Raw genomic sequence first — 16,383 nt, 5'->3', positions numbered from 1 at the left:
GGTACCATTTTCCTGGGTGTATAACCTATTATAATTTTGAAATTTATAGGAATGGCAAAGACTAACTGGTCTTTTCTTTCAAAGGGACTCCAAATGACTAAATATTGGGTTGGCCAAAGGTTGTTTTTTTTTTTTTTTCTTCCAAAAACCTGAGCAAACCTTTTGGCTAACCCAACGTACAATCTCAACTCTTCAGTTCCTTCATAAACTGAATTCTGCCCGCAACTCCAGTCTTATCCCCTAATATTCTCCAACGTTTAACTTATGCTTCAAATAGGAGAGAGAATTCAACTTATTTAGGGGAAAGCAGGGGGGGTATGGATTTCCATGCTCTTCCCTACTTCCACATATTTTGAAGTGCTCAAACCACTTCAGCTGGCCACTCCTAACACCTCAGCTAGTAAGACTTAGGTTCTCTTTCCCTGTTCTTCTATATTATTTCAAAGTATTAAGTCATATTATTTAAATGTAACTATTGCAATACTATATTGATGTAATTATGTTTACCCATCTTTCTGACCATATTGTGAGATTCTCAGTAATAAGGATTATATTTTCTTCATCTTTATAGCCAGAGTAACTCACAGTGTAGTTGGCACTTAATACATCTTCAAATGAGAACTTATTGAAAGTGAAAGAAAAGAAAGTATTCTAGGAGCTATGATTCCCAGTGACCTAAAAATCCATAGAAAGTTGGCATCATTGATATATTTACTGCAATATAACAGAAAATGCAAACTCTTCTAAGAAATGCTTGTAGAAACAACCACTAACCATCTCAGTAAAGAGTCTGAAGCTTGAAAGTACATATTCTATGTATACTAAGCTGTAGATATGACCTTTCTCTATTACTTTTGATTGTGTATTCCTCATTATTTTATACTTTATATGGGTACTTTATGTTCTATAACTCACCTATACTCTACTGTAAACCTCTCTTGTCCCCTACACAAATCTTGAACCAACTATCTTTCAATTGCAAGCTCTCTTTGAAAGTTTCTGTATTTTATAAGAATTTGAACTGCCCACAAATGTGGCCCTGCCCTCTGTAAGTTTCCAGCCAAGCAAATGCAATTCATAAGCACATTGGCCTAGTGGCTGGCACCAGGGCACATGTGCAGATCATTGCTTTAAGATGTGACTGTGTTGCTGTTCAGTTGCTAAGTTGTGTCTGACTCTTTGTGACCCCATAGACTGAAGCACACCAGGCTTCCCTGTCCTTCACTGTCTCCCAGAGTTTGCTCAAACTCATGTCCATCGATTTGGTGATGCCATCCAACTATCCATCCCCTGTCGCCCCCTTCTCCTCCCGCCCTCAAACTTTCTCAGCATCAGGGTCTTTTCCAACGAGCCGACTCTACTCATCAGGTCACCAGAAATGTAACTTAGTGTCACAGAATGATGAAGCTGAAAGTTGCTTTCTTTCATTCATTTAGTACACACTGAGAAAGCACACCTACTCTGTGCAGGTGTAAAGCTGGGCTCTGGGATCTTACAGCTCCAGACTTTCATTTTATGCAAGTGAAGAAAGAGGTCCAGATGGGTAAGTCAGTTCCCTCGATCACGAAGCTAATTATCACCAAAGTAAAGATGAGAAGTCAGGTCTCTGGGATTCCCCCTTCATTGCGTTTTGTAGCTGTGAAGAGTCTGGTGAAGTTCTCTAAAAGGAAAAGTTTACCATTTCCAGAGCATCCTCAGTACTACAATTCCACCATCCATTCCTGTTGGCCCCTTCTCTTCCAAATTTTCCTGTGAGAAGTAAGAGACTAATATTAAAATCTGTAGTAATTTAGAATAAATTCATTTTTAACTGTGGGAAAAAGTTGGAGAAGCATGGAAATTCTGGGCGCCTGGCAGGGAAATAGGTAATAAAAAACAAGAATAAGGAGCAGGAAGAAAGGAAAAGCTAAGTGATGCACCAAGACAGAGGCCAACTGCCTCACAACTTCACCTCAGGCCCACCCACCCTGTTTCAGAATGGAGTAATTAGCTTGCTGAAGTCTGGGCCCTCCATTCCTCTGTCAGAAGTTCTACTTGTGGTTTTTAAACTTCATCCTTCTGCTCAAGAGTAGACAGACCTAGTGAAAACTCACCGTGATACAAAGTTTGCTGCTGATTAACAGAGTAACTGTAGGATTGCCCACTGTGGAGCCCAGACAAGAAAGAGCTTTAAGTGTTGATTGCAATGCTCTTCTTTGTTTTGGATCAGAAACATCAGCAGGAAGAAGGGACACTTAAGAAAGGATTTTTTTTTTTTTTAAAGAAAATTGTAAGACCAGAAGAAATTCTAGCAAGAGAACAAGCTTTCTGATAAGAGACAGCCCCAAAATGGCTTAGCTTGGCTGCCTGAATTTTTCACTCATAAACTGATTAGAAGCACTAGGTAGACTCTGAGTATAAGTAGAAAAGAACCATCCTGGACAACTCAAAGGTAAAGCTTAATAGGGTCATGCCCAGATGTGAGGCCAGTGGTGTGAGTGCATGCTATTTAGAAGAGAACATCAAAGAGAAGTGGAGCAGGAAGGCTCATGTGTCACATCTAAAAACGAAGCCATTTTTCTCCAAGTTTCATGTATACATTCCAGCCACTAAAATCGAGGACCACAAATAATGAGAGTAGACCTATTCATTCTGCTTATGGAAGGTCCCCTGAGCATCACTGTGTGTAGCTGCTGCCACCAGTGACCCTCTGCTTGGAGCATTTGGGGCAGAAAAGTCACCCTCCGTGTGAGGACTTTGACAAGTGGATCTCCTGTGTGCCAGGCCTGCCACTTTCTTGCAGAGACCCTGTTTCAGCACCACAAATAGCGCCTCAGAAACCATCTAGATACATGTAGAAGCTCGTCTTGAAGAGGACAATGGAGAAAATGGATTTGGGTACTTTTGGTGCCATTTCATTCAGAAATGAGAAGTTACACCTCTCAAGAGAGAATCGGTTCTCAAAGAGGAGAGGTTTAGCCTTTGAATTGGAGTCTGTGTGTGCTAGAGGTTTCATCAGAAATATAATGCCAGACAACCCTGAATGACAAAGCTGTAAAGTGTATGCTAAACCTATACTTCCTTTCTTTTGCCACTTCCTTTCTTTCTTTTGACTTTTGATTGTGGAAAGATTCAAACATAAATGCATAGAAAAGAGTGCATATGGGTCCATTCAGTACCCATCTTTGAGATTCTAAATAACAATTGTCTGCCAATCTTGTTTCGTCTCAACCTGTTTTACTTCCACTGCATTACTTTAAAGTGAACCTCAGATATCATATCATTTTGTCATAAATAGGTCACTGTACCTTACCATAACCTGTATTTCTTGAGATGTATTTCAGTTCAGTTCAGTCGCTTGGTCATGTCTGACTCTTTGTGACCCCATGGACTGCAGCATGCCAGGCTTCCCTGTCCATCACCAACTCTGGGAGCTTACTCAAACTCATGTCCATAGAGTCAGTGATGCCATCCACCCATCTCATCCTCTGTTGTCCCGTTCTCCTCCTGCCTTCAATCTTTCCCAGAGCAGAAGGAAAGAGCTCTTTCCCAGAAGAGCATACGTCCTTCTACTCTGCCTTTGTTCTGCAAATTATTTTTTTTTAATTTTAACTGGCACTGGATTAAGCTGGGGGGCTCTGCTGGGACTTAAATGGTACATTCTTAGCACATCCACTTCTGTATACCAAGAATGCTTACCTACATTGATGATGAAATCTAGGGTGTATGATTTGGTAGCTCAGTAAATACAATTGAAGACAAGAGACCTGGGGATGGCATGGGGACTGTTTCCTGCCTAGCCTCTCAGACTGAGTTTAATCTCCAATTTGCTTAAGGAGAGAAAGTAGACGGAACAATTTTCATGTAAGGCTGAAAGTCTGCACATGGGGTTAAGGCTAGTGTTTAAAGGAGTTGTTTAAGGAAACATCGAGAACACTGATCAAAATAAATACATTTTAGGGACCCATTGTGAGATGAGCTTGGAAGAAAGTCACTTTTCTGACTTTTGCATGGAACTCAGCAACATTGATGTGGTGAGATTTATATAGCGTTTGGAAATAACTTCTATTGGCAAAATCTTAGGCATTTACACAAGGGGCAATTTCAGCTCTGGCAAGAGCAAATTCCCACCATTCATTCATTGATCCTTTCATTTATGTATTCAAAAATGTACTGTGTGCTAGCAATTGCTCATGTTACTTGGGTCAATAGCAGAGATCAAGATAAGAAAAATTTGCTCACATTTTGGAGGGAAAAAGAAAAAATATGCTCTGAATATACAATATAATGTCAAGGTAGATAGATGTTATAACAAGGAAAGGAGACCAAATTAAAAGGAGACTAACTTCAGGGTTGTCTTTTACACATATGGACATGGAGGCCCTCTAGGAAGAGATAACTTCTGAGAAGAAGCCTGAATAAATTATGGGGACAAGAAATGAACAGGTGTGAGTGAAAAGAGACTAGGTTAAAGGAACAGCAATTGCAGATTCTCTGAGATTTCAATAAGGTGGGTATGTCCAAGAAAAAAGGGCTAGTGTGACTTTAGTATGATGTTCAGGGGGACAGGAAACCAAGAGGCAGGCCCATCAGTCTTGCAGACCTCTAGACGACAGTAATGAATTTGTTTGTGTTCTGTGCAAGATGTCTGCATTGCTTAATGACAGGCTTGAGTCTGGGCTGTGAGCCTGAGGCTAAGCATTTAAAACAATGGAATAACAAGATCTGTTCAGATTTTTTAAAAGCCCATGGCTTCTATGTAGGCAAGTAATTTCAAGCAATGCAATGAAAGCAGAGACCTTGTAAGAAGCCATTGGAATAATCTGGCAAGAGATGAGGAGATTGAGCCTAACAAAGAGATAGTGAGATGTGCTTGAATTTAAGCTACATTATCACATAAAGCTAATAGGACTTGATAATGGATCAGATGGATGTGAGTGTGAGAGACTCGAGAATTTGGGGATTAGGCAATGAGGTTTATGCTGATGCCCTTTACCAAAATGGAAAAGAGTGGGTCTGGGAGTGATGTAGAACCTTCAGTTGCTAGCAAACTACATTTACTCCTTGTTCTCTTTCTTCTGCAAAATCAATGTGCCCCTCTCTACTGGTCATTCCCAGAAGTAAACAAATGCCCAGTTAGATTTCCCATATCGTATCTACTGCTGCTTCAACCTCCCTGGCTTTGCAGCATCTGGCCCCATTGGGCTATGTTTCCTGCTGGATTTATCCAATGAGAGAAAATGGGTGGAAATCAGAGGACAAGAGGAATGAAAACCAACACACTTCTCGCAGGCCCTCTGCCTGAAGTGGCATCGCTGGTAGAATCAAGGACTGCACCTGTTGGCACTTGGACTCTATTTAGAGTTCAGGAAGTTCAAGAGGATCCAGAAAAAAAAGGACTGAGATGGAGTGACCAATAGAGAAAGAGGAACCCCATAAACCAAGTGATAAAATCTTTCCAAACATCAACAACCAAGTTTTGTCAAATGATGTTGAGAAGTCAAGTAAGATGTAACAGAGTATCTATCACATTTCATAACTGATTCTATGAGAAGAACAGCTTGGCTGGGTTGATGAAGGTAAAAGGTTGATCTGGAACTATTAAGGCAAAATATGAAAAGAGGAAATGAATATTGGTTAATTATAATGGGAACAGGGAAATGTGGTTATAACTTGAGAGAAATACAGTGTTTGAGGCTGGAATGTTCAAAAGATGGGAGATAAAGTGGCCATCAGAGTTGTTGTTTTTGTTCAGTCACTAAGTTGTGTCTGACTCTTTGCAACACCATGAACTGCAGCACCCAGACTTCCCTGTCCTTCACTGTCTCCTGGAGCTTGCTCAGACTCAGGTCCATTGAATTGGTGATGCCATCCAACCATCTCATCCTCTGTTGCCCCCTTCTCCTCTTGTCCTCAATCTTTCCCAGCATCAGGGTCTTTTCCAGTGCGACAGTTCTTCGCATCAGGTGGCCAAAGTATTGGAGCTTTAGCTTCAGCATCAGTCCTTCCAATGAATAGTCAGGGTTCATTTCCTTTAGGATTAACTGGTTGGATCTCCTTGTAGTCCAAGGGACTCTCAAGAGTCTTCTCCAGCACCACAATTGGAAAGCATTAATTCTTTAGTTCTCAGCCTTCTTTATGGTTCAACTGGCCCTCACAGGCCATCCAGTAAAACAGAAATCCCTCTAATTTAAAACAAAGTTAACTTAACCATAGCTGAGATACCAACAAATGTAGGTAAAGGAGCCCAGGATTAGCACCTGTAGGCCACTAATTCCTACTGACCAACAGAACACAGAGGGAAAAGGAATGCTACTAGAGTCCAAAATGTAGGGTCACCTGCAGTAGGTAGAGCCACATATCCATTTAGATCTGGAGCCAAGGAGAAGACTTTGCTTTGATCAGAGCTCTTCCTCATTCAAGATTCTTCTCCCTGGGACAGTTAGGGAATTTGGGATTGACATGTACACACTCCTATATTTTAAATGGATAACCAACAAGAACCTGCTGTATAGCACAGGGAACTCTGCTCAATGTTACACGGCAGCCTGGATGGGAGCGGGGTTTGGGGGAGAATGGATATGTGTATATGTATGGCTGAGTGCCTTTGCTATCCACCTGAAATTATCATAGCATTGTTAACCGGCTGTACTCCTATACAAAGTAAAAAGTTTTGAAAAATAATAAAAAAAACCCAACCAACCAAAAAAAAGAAAAAAATCCTTCTCCCTGATGGCTCAACATTGTCTTGGCAAGTCTTACTGTGTGCAGTGATTCTCAACAATGTCTGTACATACAAATCATCTGGGGAGCCTTTAAAACATGCCAGTGCCCAGACTGTACCTCCCACTGGTTAAATCAGAATCTGTGTAGTGGGGAGCAAAGCTTTGGTGTTTTTTAAAAGATCCCTAAGGATTCTAATGTACAATCAGGGTTGGGAACCACTGCTCAAAATTCTGCATGGTAAAACAGTACTGAATGCTTTCTTGCAGGAAAGTGCCTCCAATGCTTGCATCTGGATTTGAGGAATCCATCATTACAGCAAACGGTGAAAGCCCCAGACCTCTTGGTTGAATTAATTTCCGTAATGAAATAGGCTGCCTGAAAGCTCCATCCCTTTAATGCTGTTTTGAGGTTATGAGAGCAAAAGATGAAAAGCCCAGAAGCAATGTTCTCTGTTTTCTTTCACCAGAACAGAATAATTAAGCGGTGTGGTTACCCACATGGCACTGAGAGATGCGTTTTCCACGGCACTGTAGATCGCAGCTGAGAGAGGTGCAGGCGTTTATGTTAGCCACGTGGAGGGGGAAATTAATACATCTGATCTCTTCAAACCACTAAAATGCCTTTCAAAGGGGCTCATGTTTGTGCTTCTCCAATTTGGAATCCATCATGTACCTCATAATTAGGACTTCTCTCTTTCTTGGGACCCTGTAACGTTTGTCACTTTTAGGGAATCAAAGTCTTGAGTCCGTGGATCAGAAATAAGTCCCTAGTCTTTTATTGAGAATCCTGCATATAGCGTAAGTAATTTCCCCAAGAAGCTGGGATTTAGTCCGTGTTCTTAGTTATAATTAAATGATAAATCTTCACGTGGAAGGCATCCAACAGCAAGGATGTCAGTTCCATCAAAGTGGAATAGATCACAGACACATTTACCTAGGAAGATGATTCCACTTTGGAAAACTATATTCTCTTGTCAGAAGCCAGGTGACAAGCAGCTGCCTGTGAATAGTCAGTACAAAAGATGCTTTAGTGACTCGTGAAGCATCTTTCGCACTCTACATCATGCAGTTTTCAGGAGATGATGAGTGCCTCCCGCCCTGTCTGACATCTTCTTTTGGCATCAGCATCCCCAGTGCCCAGAGAGTCTTCGCATTCAGCATGGATTGAGGGAGGCTGCAATGCTCAGCGACGGTGCGGTACACATCCCGGGCAGCTCTTCTTGTGGCACTCAGGTCATTGTACCTTTCAGGATGGTTACTTTCAAATCTCTTCCCTAAGCAAACATTTATTGAATACCTACTGTGGACTGATCTTGTACTAGGCAATCTGGGAGGTTTTAAGACAACCCTGACTATGACATTTTTGAGTCAATTACCCAGTTAGGCATTGAGAGTTGGTTAAGATGGGGGAAGCAAAGAGCTTGGAGCTGATAATTCAATTTGTCCTTTCCAAATTAAAAATTACATGGCTCTGTTGACATATGTCTGTGTACGTTGATATCTGTATGTTTCTATATAGTACAGTTTAATTCGTGTTTGTATAAAACATGCACATGCATATGTGCATGCTAAGTCACTTCAGTTGTGTCCGACTCTTTGCTACCCCATTGACTGTAGCCCACCAGGCTCCTCTGTCCATGGAATTCTCCAGGCAAGAATATTGGAGTGGGTTGCAATGCCCCCTTCCAGGGCATCTTCCCAACTCAGGGATCGAACCCATGTCTCTTATATCTCCTGCATTGGTAGGTGGGTTCTTCACCGCTAGTGCCACCTGGGAATCCCAGATATGCACAGGGCACTATAACTACCAAGAATTCAGTTAGGTCTTATTGGCCAACCCAGCAGTTCTGTGATCTTAGACAAGTTCATGGACCTAAATCAGTCTCAATTTCCTCATCAAAACTGTAAGGACATCTATCTTGTTAGTGAACAGATCCTGGAATCAGACCAATGCCTAATTGAGCAAACTGCACAACCTCTCTGTGCCTCAGTTTCCTTATTTGTAAAAGAGGACTTGGAACTGTACCTATTGCATATCATCATATCATTGTCATCAAGGTAACATGTGTCTATATATGAAAGTCTTTGATTAGTGTCTGACACCCAGTAAGTGCTGAATCTGTGTCAGTTATTATTTTATTGCTATAGATACTGCTACTATTATTTGACTCTACTAGAGAGCAAAATATTTTTATTGCTCCCTAAGGCCAACCTTTTCATTCCAGCAATATTCTATATCCAGGCCCTTGTTGCTGCTTTTTTGTTATAGAAATATTCCTTTAAAAATTTGTCTTTGTTATTGCCAATTTTTCTCCTCTCACTGTTTTTATTTTTAATTCTTTTGTGGTGTATGCAACATACAATCTATCAACTTAATCATTTTATTTTGTACAATTCAGTGGCATTAAGTACATTCATATTGTGCAACCATCATCACCTTCCTTCTCTGCATCTCTTCTTTCAAAATTGAAGCTCTATTCCCATTAAATAATAAATCCCCTATCCACCACTTCCCCTAGCAGCCCCCATTCTACATGCCATCTTTATGATTTTAGATTCTGTAATTATCTGATATAAGGAGAATCTTACAATATTTTTCCTTTTGTAGTTGACATTTCACTTAGTATATTGTCCTCAAGGTTCATCCATGTTGTAGTATATGCCAACTTCATATATTTTGATGTTCTGCTATTCGATGCATAAATATTTATAATTGTTATATCACCTTGCTGTAGTCAAAACTTTTAATAATACATGCGTGCTCAGTCGCTCAGTTGTGTCTGACTCTGAGACCCCATGGACTGTAGCCCGCCAGATTCCTCTGTCTATGGGATTTTCCAGGCAAGCGTACTGGAGTGGGTTGTAATGTCCTCTTACAAGGGATCTTACTGACTCAGAGATCGAACCCCGCATCTCTTGCATTTCCTGCATTGGCAGGCAGATTCTTTACCACTAGCGCCACCTGGGAAGCCCTTAATAATATGTAATATCCTTCTCCACTTGAAAGTTTGGTTGTAATGTGTCTTGGCAATGACCTCTCTTTAAGTTCATGCTACTTGGAGTTCATTGAGTTTCTTCAGTATATACGCATGCATCCAATTCATGGATGTATATTTAGGTACTTTGTCAAACTTGGCAAGTTTTTGACTATTCTCCAAGTAATCTACTTGTTTTCTCCCTTCTCCTTCTGGAACTCCCAGAGTGCATATGTTGGTTTCCTTGATGGTCTTGCACAGGCCCTTAGGCTCAGTTCATTTTTTTCTTTTTCTTTTTCCTGTCCCTCAGTCTTAATAATTTAAATTGTACTATTTTCAAGGTCACTGATTCTTTTTTCTGCCTGCTCAGATCTGTCTTTAAATCCCTTTAGTTAATTTTTTATTTCAGTTGTTATATAATTTTCAGTTCCAAAATTTCTTTTTGGTTTCTTTCTAGGTTTTTTGACTCATCACTGATATTTGTATTTGTTCATGTATTATTTTCATGACTTTCTCCACAACTTTCTTCAGTTCTTTGGGTATCTTTAAGAAAATTGTTTTAAAGTATTTGTCTAGAAGGTCTGCCATCTGGTCTTACCCTGGGACATGTGTGTTGGTTTATTTATTTTTTTTCTTTTGAATAAGCCATGTGCTATGCTAAGTTGCTTCAGCCATGTCCAAATCTTTGTGACCCTATGGACGGTAGCCTGTCAAGGCTCCTCTGTCCATGGAATTCTCCAGGCAAGAATACTGGAGTAGGTTGTCATTCCTTTCTTCAGGGATCTTCCTGACCCAGGCCATGCTCTCCTGATTTTTTGTTGTTGTTGTTTTTGGCATGGCTTGTGGATTTTTTGTTGAAAATTGGATATTCAAATATAATGATATGATAATTCTGGAAGTAAGAGTCTCCCCATTCCCCAGGGTTTGCTGTTTTATGCTTTTGTTTTGGTTTGGTTTTATTTCAGGCTGTGTATAAGTTGAGGAACAGCCTGAGATGTAAACTTAAGATCTTTTCAGGTCTCTTCTGAGACTGTGCCTTCCCTTGAGCGTGGATCGTGGCTTCCTAATTTTCCCTGTATATGTAGTTGCTTTTGAGTGTACTAGTCTTTAATATCTGGCTTCCAAAAGGAGAAAAAGAATAACTGAGAAGGCAAAAAAATGCACACTAGCCATTTAAATCCCCTAAAAGTCACTTTAGCTGGAGAAGGAGGGGCTTGCAACAAGGTAGGAAGCACAGAGAGTCTGCTCTCCTCTTTGCCTGCACCGCTATAGCAGAAGCAGCAGTCAGAACGTGGATCCCTGATGACTGGAGGACAGGGTCCTTATTGCCCACCCTGGCTCCCTTAAGCTTTGTGCAAGCTTCTCCAGGAACACGTGCACAGCTGCCTGCCACAGCACAACCACTATTGAGCTAAACACTAAAATCGACCAAAGTTAATTGCAGTTTCCTGTCCCAGTCTCACCCCGGAAGTTGTAAGCCTTCAGTCGAGCTCCAGTGTAGTTACATCAGACAGACTCTGCCATGCAGCTGTTGTCTCCATTTTCTTATTTTTCAAAGTCAGGTTCATTGATGTATAATTTATTCACAAAAAAATTTTCCCACCTTTTGTTACACAGTCCTTTGAATTTGAACAAATGCATAGTTGACTAATGACCAGTATATTCAAAACATAAATCATTTCCACCATCTCAAATGTTTCCTCCAGCCCATTTTTAGGCAATTCCCTCACACACTCTTAGTCCCAGAAAATCATTGATCTTTTTCCTACCCCTTTGATTTTGCGTTTTTCAGACTGTAGTATAACTAGAAACATGCAGTAGGTAACCTTTTGAGTCTGACTTTTTTCACTTAAAATAATGCACACGAGATTACTGACTACAAATATAGTGTGATATTCCATCATGTAAATGTACCATGGATTATTTACCACACACAAATTGATAGATATTTGTGTTATTTCTAGTTTGAGGTAATTATCAATAAAACTGCTGTAATCTCTCATGTACAAGACTGTGTGAACATAAATTATTGCTTTACTTGGAATTAGGAGTAGAGTGGATGAGTAGTATATAATAAGTATTTGATTAACTTTGTAAATCTTCTGCAGTCCATTTTCCATCTTGCTTACCCAACAACAATGTATGTATGAGTCCCAGTTTCTCTGTTTCTTCATTAGCACTTGATATTATCCATTAAAAACAAATTACAAGAGGAAAGGACTGGTGCAATAGGCTGGACGTCTGTGCCCTCCCCCAACTGCCCTGCCCCGAGTTCCTCTGCTGAAATTCTAACCTGTCATGTGGTATCAGAAAGTGGGGACTTTGAAAGTTAATAAGATAAAAGTGGAGCTCTTAGAATGGAATTAATGTCTTTATAAAAAAGATTCCAAAAAGCTTCCTTGTCCGTCTGCGACAGGAAGACACAATGAAGAGATGATCATCCATGAACCAGGAAGTACACTCTCACCAGACCCCTAATTTGCTGACACCTTGATCTTGGACTTTACAGCCTCTATAACTGTGAGACTAAATGTTTGCCTTTTAGGCCCCCCGATATTTTTGCTATAGTGTCCCAAATGTGCTAAGATAGGAATTGGTACCAGGAGCAGTATGCTGCTATAACAATACTTTAAAATGTAGAAGCACCTTTGGAACTGGGTAGTAGTTGGAGACTGGAAGAGTTTTGAGGTTCAAGGTAGAAAAAGTCTACATTGCTGTGTACAGATCTTCAAGGGCAACGCTGGTAAAAGGCTCAAAAAGAAAAGAGGAGAGCTATAGAGAAAGCCTCAATCTTCTGAGAGAATACTTAAGTAATCCTATTGTCAATGAAAACATGAATGGTAAGAATCATTCTGATGAGGGATCAATCACAAATGATGTACATGCTGTTGGACACTGGAGGTAAGATGATCCTTGTGATGAAGTAGTAAATAACTTTGCTGAATCATGTTCATATTCTACTATTTTGTGCAAATGATGAAGCTGGATATTTAGCTGCAGCTATTTTTAGGTAAAGTGAGGGTCTGTGGGCTTGACTTCTCCAGACTTCTCATAGTAAAATGCAAGGAGAGCGACATTATGTACAGATGGAATTGTTAAATTAAAAACAGGCAAAACTTAAAGATCTTTAATGTAAAAAAAATAAAGCCTGACTGGAATAGAACACTAATGGTGAGGCCAGTGGTAAAGCACTCCAGTGTTATTGCCTGGGAAATTTCCATGGACGGAGGAGCCTCATGGGTATAGTCCATGGAGTCACAAAAAGTCAGATAAGACTGAGCTACGGAGCACAAAAGGGATTCCCAGGGGGAGCTAGTGGTTAAGAACCTGCCTGCCAATTCAGGAGACATAAGAGACATGGAATCGATCCCTGGGTGGGGAAGGCTCCCTAGAGGAGGGCATGGCAATCCACTCCAGTATTCTCCCTGGAGAATCCCGTAGCCCACCAGGCTCCACTTAGTTCATAGGTTCACAAAGAGTCAGAGAGAACTGAAGCCACTTAGCACAGCATAGCAGTGAGCATAAAGCAACCATAACAATAGAATGGGAAAGACTAGAGATCTCTTCAAGAAAATCAGACACCAAGGGAGCATTTCATGCAAAGATGAGCACAATAAAGGACAGAAATGGTATGGACCTAACAGAAGCAGAAGATATTAGGAAGAGGTGGCAAGAATACAAAGAAGAACTATACAAAAAAGATCTTCATGACCCAGATAACCACAATGGTGTGATCACCCATCTAGAGCTAGACATCCTGGAATGCAAAGTCAAGTGGGCCTTGGAAACATCACTACGAACAAAGCTAGTGAAGGGGATGGAATTCCAGTTAAGCTATTTCGAATCCTAAAAGATGATGCTGTGAAAGTGCTCCACTCAATATGCCAGCAAATATGGAAAACTCAGCAGTGGCCACAGGACTGGAAAAGGTCAATTTTCATTCCAATCCCAAAGAAAGGCAATGCCAAAGTGCTCAAACTACAGCACAATTGTACTCATCTCACGCTCTAGCAAAGTAATTCTCAAAATTCTCCAAGCCAGGCTTCAACAGTATGTGAACCATGAACTTCCAGATGTTCAAGCTGGTTTTAGAAAAGGCAGAGGAACCAGAGATCAAATTGCCATCCTCTGTTGGATCATCGAAAAAGCAAGAGAGTTCCAGAAAAACATCTATTTCTGCTTTATTGACTATGACAAAGACTTTGACTGTGTGGGTCACAACAGACTGTGGAAAATTCTTCAAGAGATGGGAATACCAGACCACCTGACTTGCCTCCTGAGAAATCTATATGCAGGTCAAGAAGCAACAGTTGGAACTGGACATGGAACACAGACTGGTTCCAAATCAAGAAAGGAGTATGTCAATGTTGTATGTTGTCACCCTGCTTATTTAACTTACATGCAGAGTACATCATGTGAAATGCTGGACTGGATGAAGCACAAACTGGAATCAAGATTGCCAAGAGAAGTATCAATAACCTCAGATATGCAGATGACACCACCTTTATGGCAGAAAGTGAAGAAGAACTAAAGAGCCTCTTGATGAAAGTGAAAGAGAAGAGTGAAAAACTTGGCTTAAAACTCAACATTCAGAAAACTAAAATCATAGCATCTGGTCCCGTCACTTCATGGAAGATAGATGGGGAAACAATGGAAACAGTGACAGAGTTTATTTTTTTGTGGGGCTCAAAAATCACTGCAGATGATGACTGCAGTCATGAAATTAAAAGACACTTGCTCCTTGGAAGAAAAGTTATGACCAGCCTAGACAGCATATTATAAAGCAGAGACATTATTTTGCCAGCAAATGTCCATCTAGTCCAAGCTATGGTTTTTCCAGTAGTCACGTATGGATGTGAGAGTTGGACTATAAAGAAAGTTGCATGCTGAAGAATTGATGCTTTTGAACTGTGATGTTGGAGAAGACTCTTGAGAGTCCCTTGGACTGCAAGGAGATCCAACCAGTCCATCCTAAAGGAGATCAGTCCTGAATATTCACTGGAAGGACTGATGCTGAAGCTGAAACTCCAGTACTTTGGCCACCTGATGTGAAGAACTAACTCATTTGAAAAGACCCTGATGCTGGGAAAGATTGAAGGTGGGAGGAGAAAGGGATGACAGAGGATGAGATGGTTGGATGGCATCACCGACTCAGTGGACGTAAGTTTGAGTAGGCTCCAGGAAGCCTGGCCTACTGCAGTCCATGGGGTTTCAAAGAGTCAGACCTGACTGAGCAACTGAACTGACCTGAACTGATAAGGAGATTATCAAAGGAAGCCATCTCAAAGGAAATGAGAAGCTCTTCTCCAAGATAATAGAAGAATCCCCAGAAGGCAATTCAGAGATCAGTAAGGGCTTCTCTTGTGGCTCAGCTGGTAAAGAGTCCACCTGCAATGAGGGAGATCTGGGTTCGATCCCTGGGTTGGGAAGATCCCCTGGAGAAGGGAAAGGCTACCCACTCCAGTATTCTGGCCTGGAGAATTCCATGGACTGTATAGTCCATGGGGTCGCAAAGAGTCAGACATAACTGAGAGACTTTCGCTTTCACTTTCAAGGCCCATTACAGGTCCAGAATGCAGGGCCCAGGGGACAGAGCCATTTCAAAGGAGGGGCAGCTGGCAAGGGTGGACCTCAACCCATGATGCCCAGTGCTGCCTCCCATCATGGGTCATCCTCTATTCACTACAGAGCCACTATGTAGGGGTGATGTTGTCACCCTTGTGGGCCTGGAAGGCAGAACATTGAGCCAAACAGGATAAATCTTGACCCTCAAGGTTTAAGGCATTATTCGCCTAGCTGGTTCTGGACTTAACCTCGGACCTGCCATTCCGTTCTTCTTTCCCATTTTTCTCTTTGGAAATGGAAATGTCTTTCCTATGCTTGTCTCACCATTGTATTTAGGAAGCACTTAAGGGGTTTGGTTTCACAAGTTCACTGCTGGAGAAGAATTTGCCTCAGAATGAATCATTCCTTGGGTCTCATGCTTATCTGATTTATGTGTTCATATGAAACTTTGAACTAAGACTGGAATGAGTCACAGCATTGGGGCCTGTTAGGGTGGAATTAGTGTATTTTGCATGTCAGCAGGATGTGAATTTGGGAGATCAAGGGCAGAATGCTGTACACTGAACATGTACCCTTAAAATTCATGTTGAAATCCTATCCCCCAGTTTGATAGTTAGGAGATGGGGCCTTTGGAGGGTTATTAGGTCTTGAAGATGGAGCCCTCATGAACTGGATTAGTGTCCTTATATGGCAGACCCCAAAGGTTCCCTTTCCCTTGTGCCTTGAAGACAAAATAAGATAATTGTCATTGAGGTAGAAAGCGGGCTTTCACCAGACACCTTGGACTTTCTAGCCGCCATAACTAGGAGAAATAAATGTCTGTTTTTCAAGCCACCCAGTCCATGGTATTCTTCTTAAAGCAACCTGAACTGACTAAGAGAAGTGATACCACCCCGTGGTTTAAATATGTATATCCTTGATTATTTAATTTATTTATTTGGCTGTCCAGGACTTAGTTGCTGCACACTAGATTTTCGATCTTCTTTTAGTTTCATCTTTTAGTTTCGGCATGCGAACTCTTAGCTGGGATATGTGGGAATCCTGACCAGGATTGAACTCAGGCCCCCTTCATTGGAAACATGGAGTCTTTGTCCAGGGAAGACCCTGGACATTAATGTCTTTTGAAAAACAGAAGTGTT

The 16,383-nt window shown here is 41.1% G+C and overlaps 1 protein-coding gene across 15 annotated transcripts in view; it reads left to right on the top strand.

Moving 5' to 3' along the window:
* The window catches only part of LOC145518640 (uncharacterized), a 379,656-nt gene that overhangs the window by 209,067 nt on the left and 154,206 nt on the right, over window positions 1-16,383 (top strand). Inside the window, exon 4 of one of the 15 annotated variants that reach the window (XR_014063069.1) lies at window positions 6,972-7,322. The exons of the other annotated variants lie outside the window; for them this stretch is intronic. The gene's annotated coding sequence lies outside the window, so the exon portion shown is untranslated. Of the gene's footprint in view, window positions 1-6,971; window positions 7,323-16,383 lie in introns of those variants that run through there. 15 annotated transcript variants of the gene reach the window in all.

Source organism: Giraffa tippelskirchi, chromosome 8 (assembly GCF_054371585.1).
Source record: "Giraffa tippelskirchi isolate mGirTip1 chromosome 8, T2T-mGirTip1v1.2.pri, whole genome shotgun sequence".
In the NCBI taxonomy this organism is placed as follows: domain Eukaryota; kingdom Metazoa; phylum Chordata; class Mammalia; order Artiodactyla; family Giraffidae; genus Giraffa; species Giraffa tippelskirchi.
Note: the sequence above shows the minus strand (reverse complement) of the source record. Positions and strands in the feature narration are given on the sequence as shown.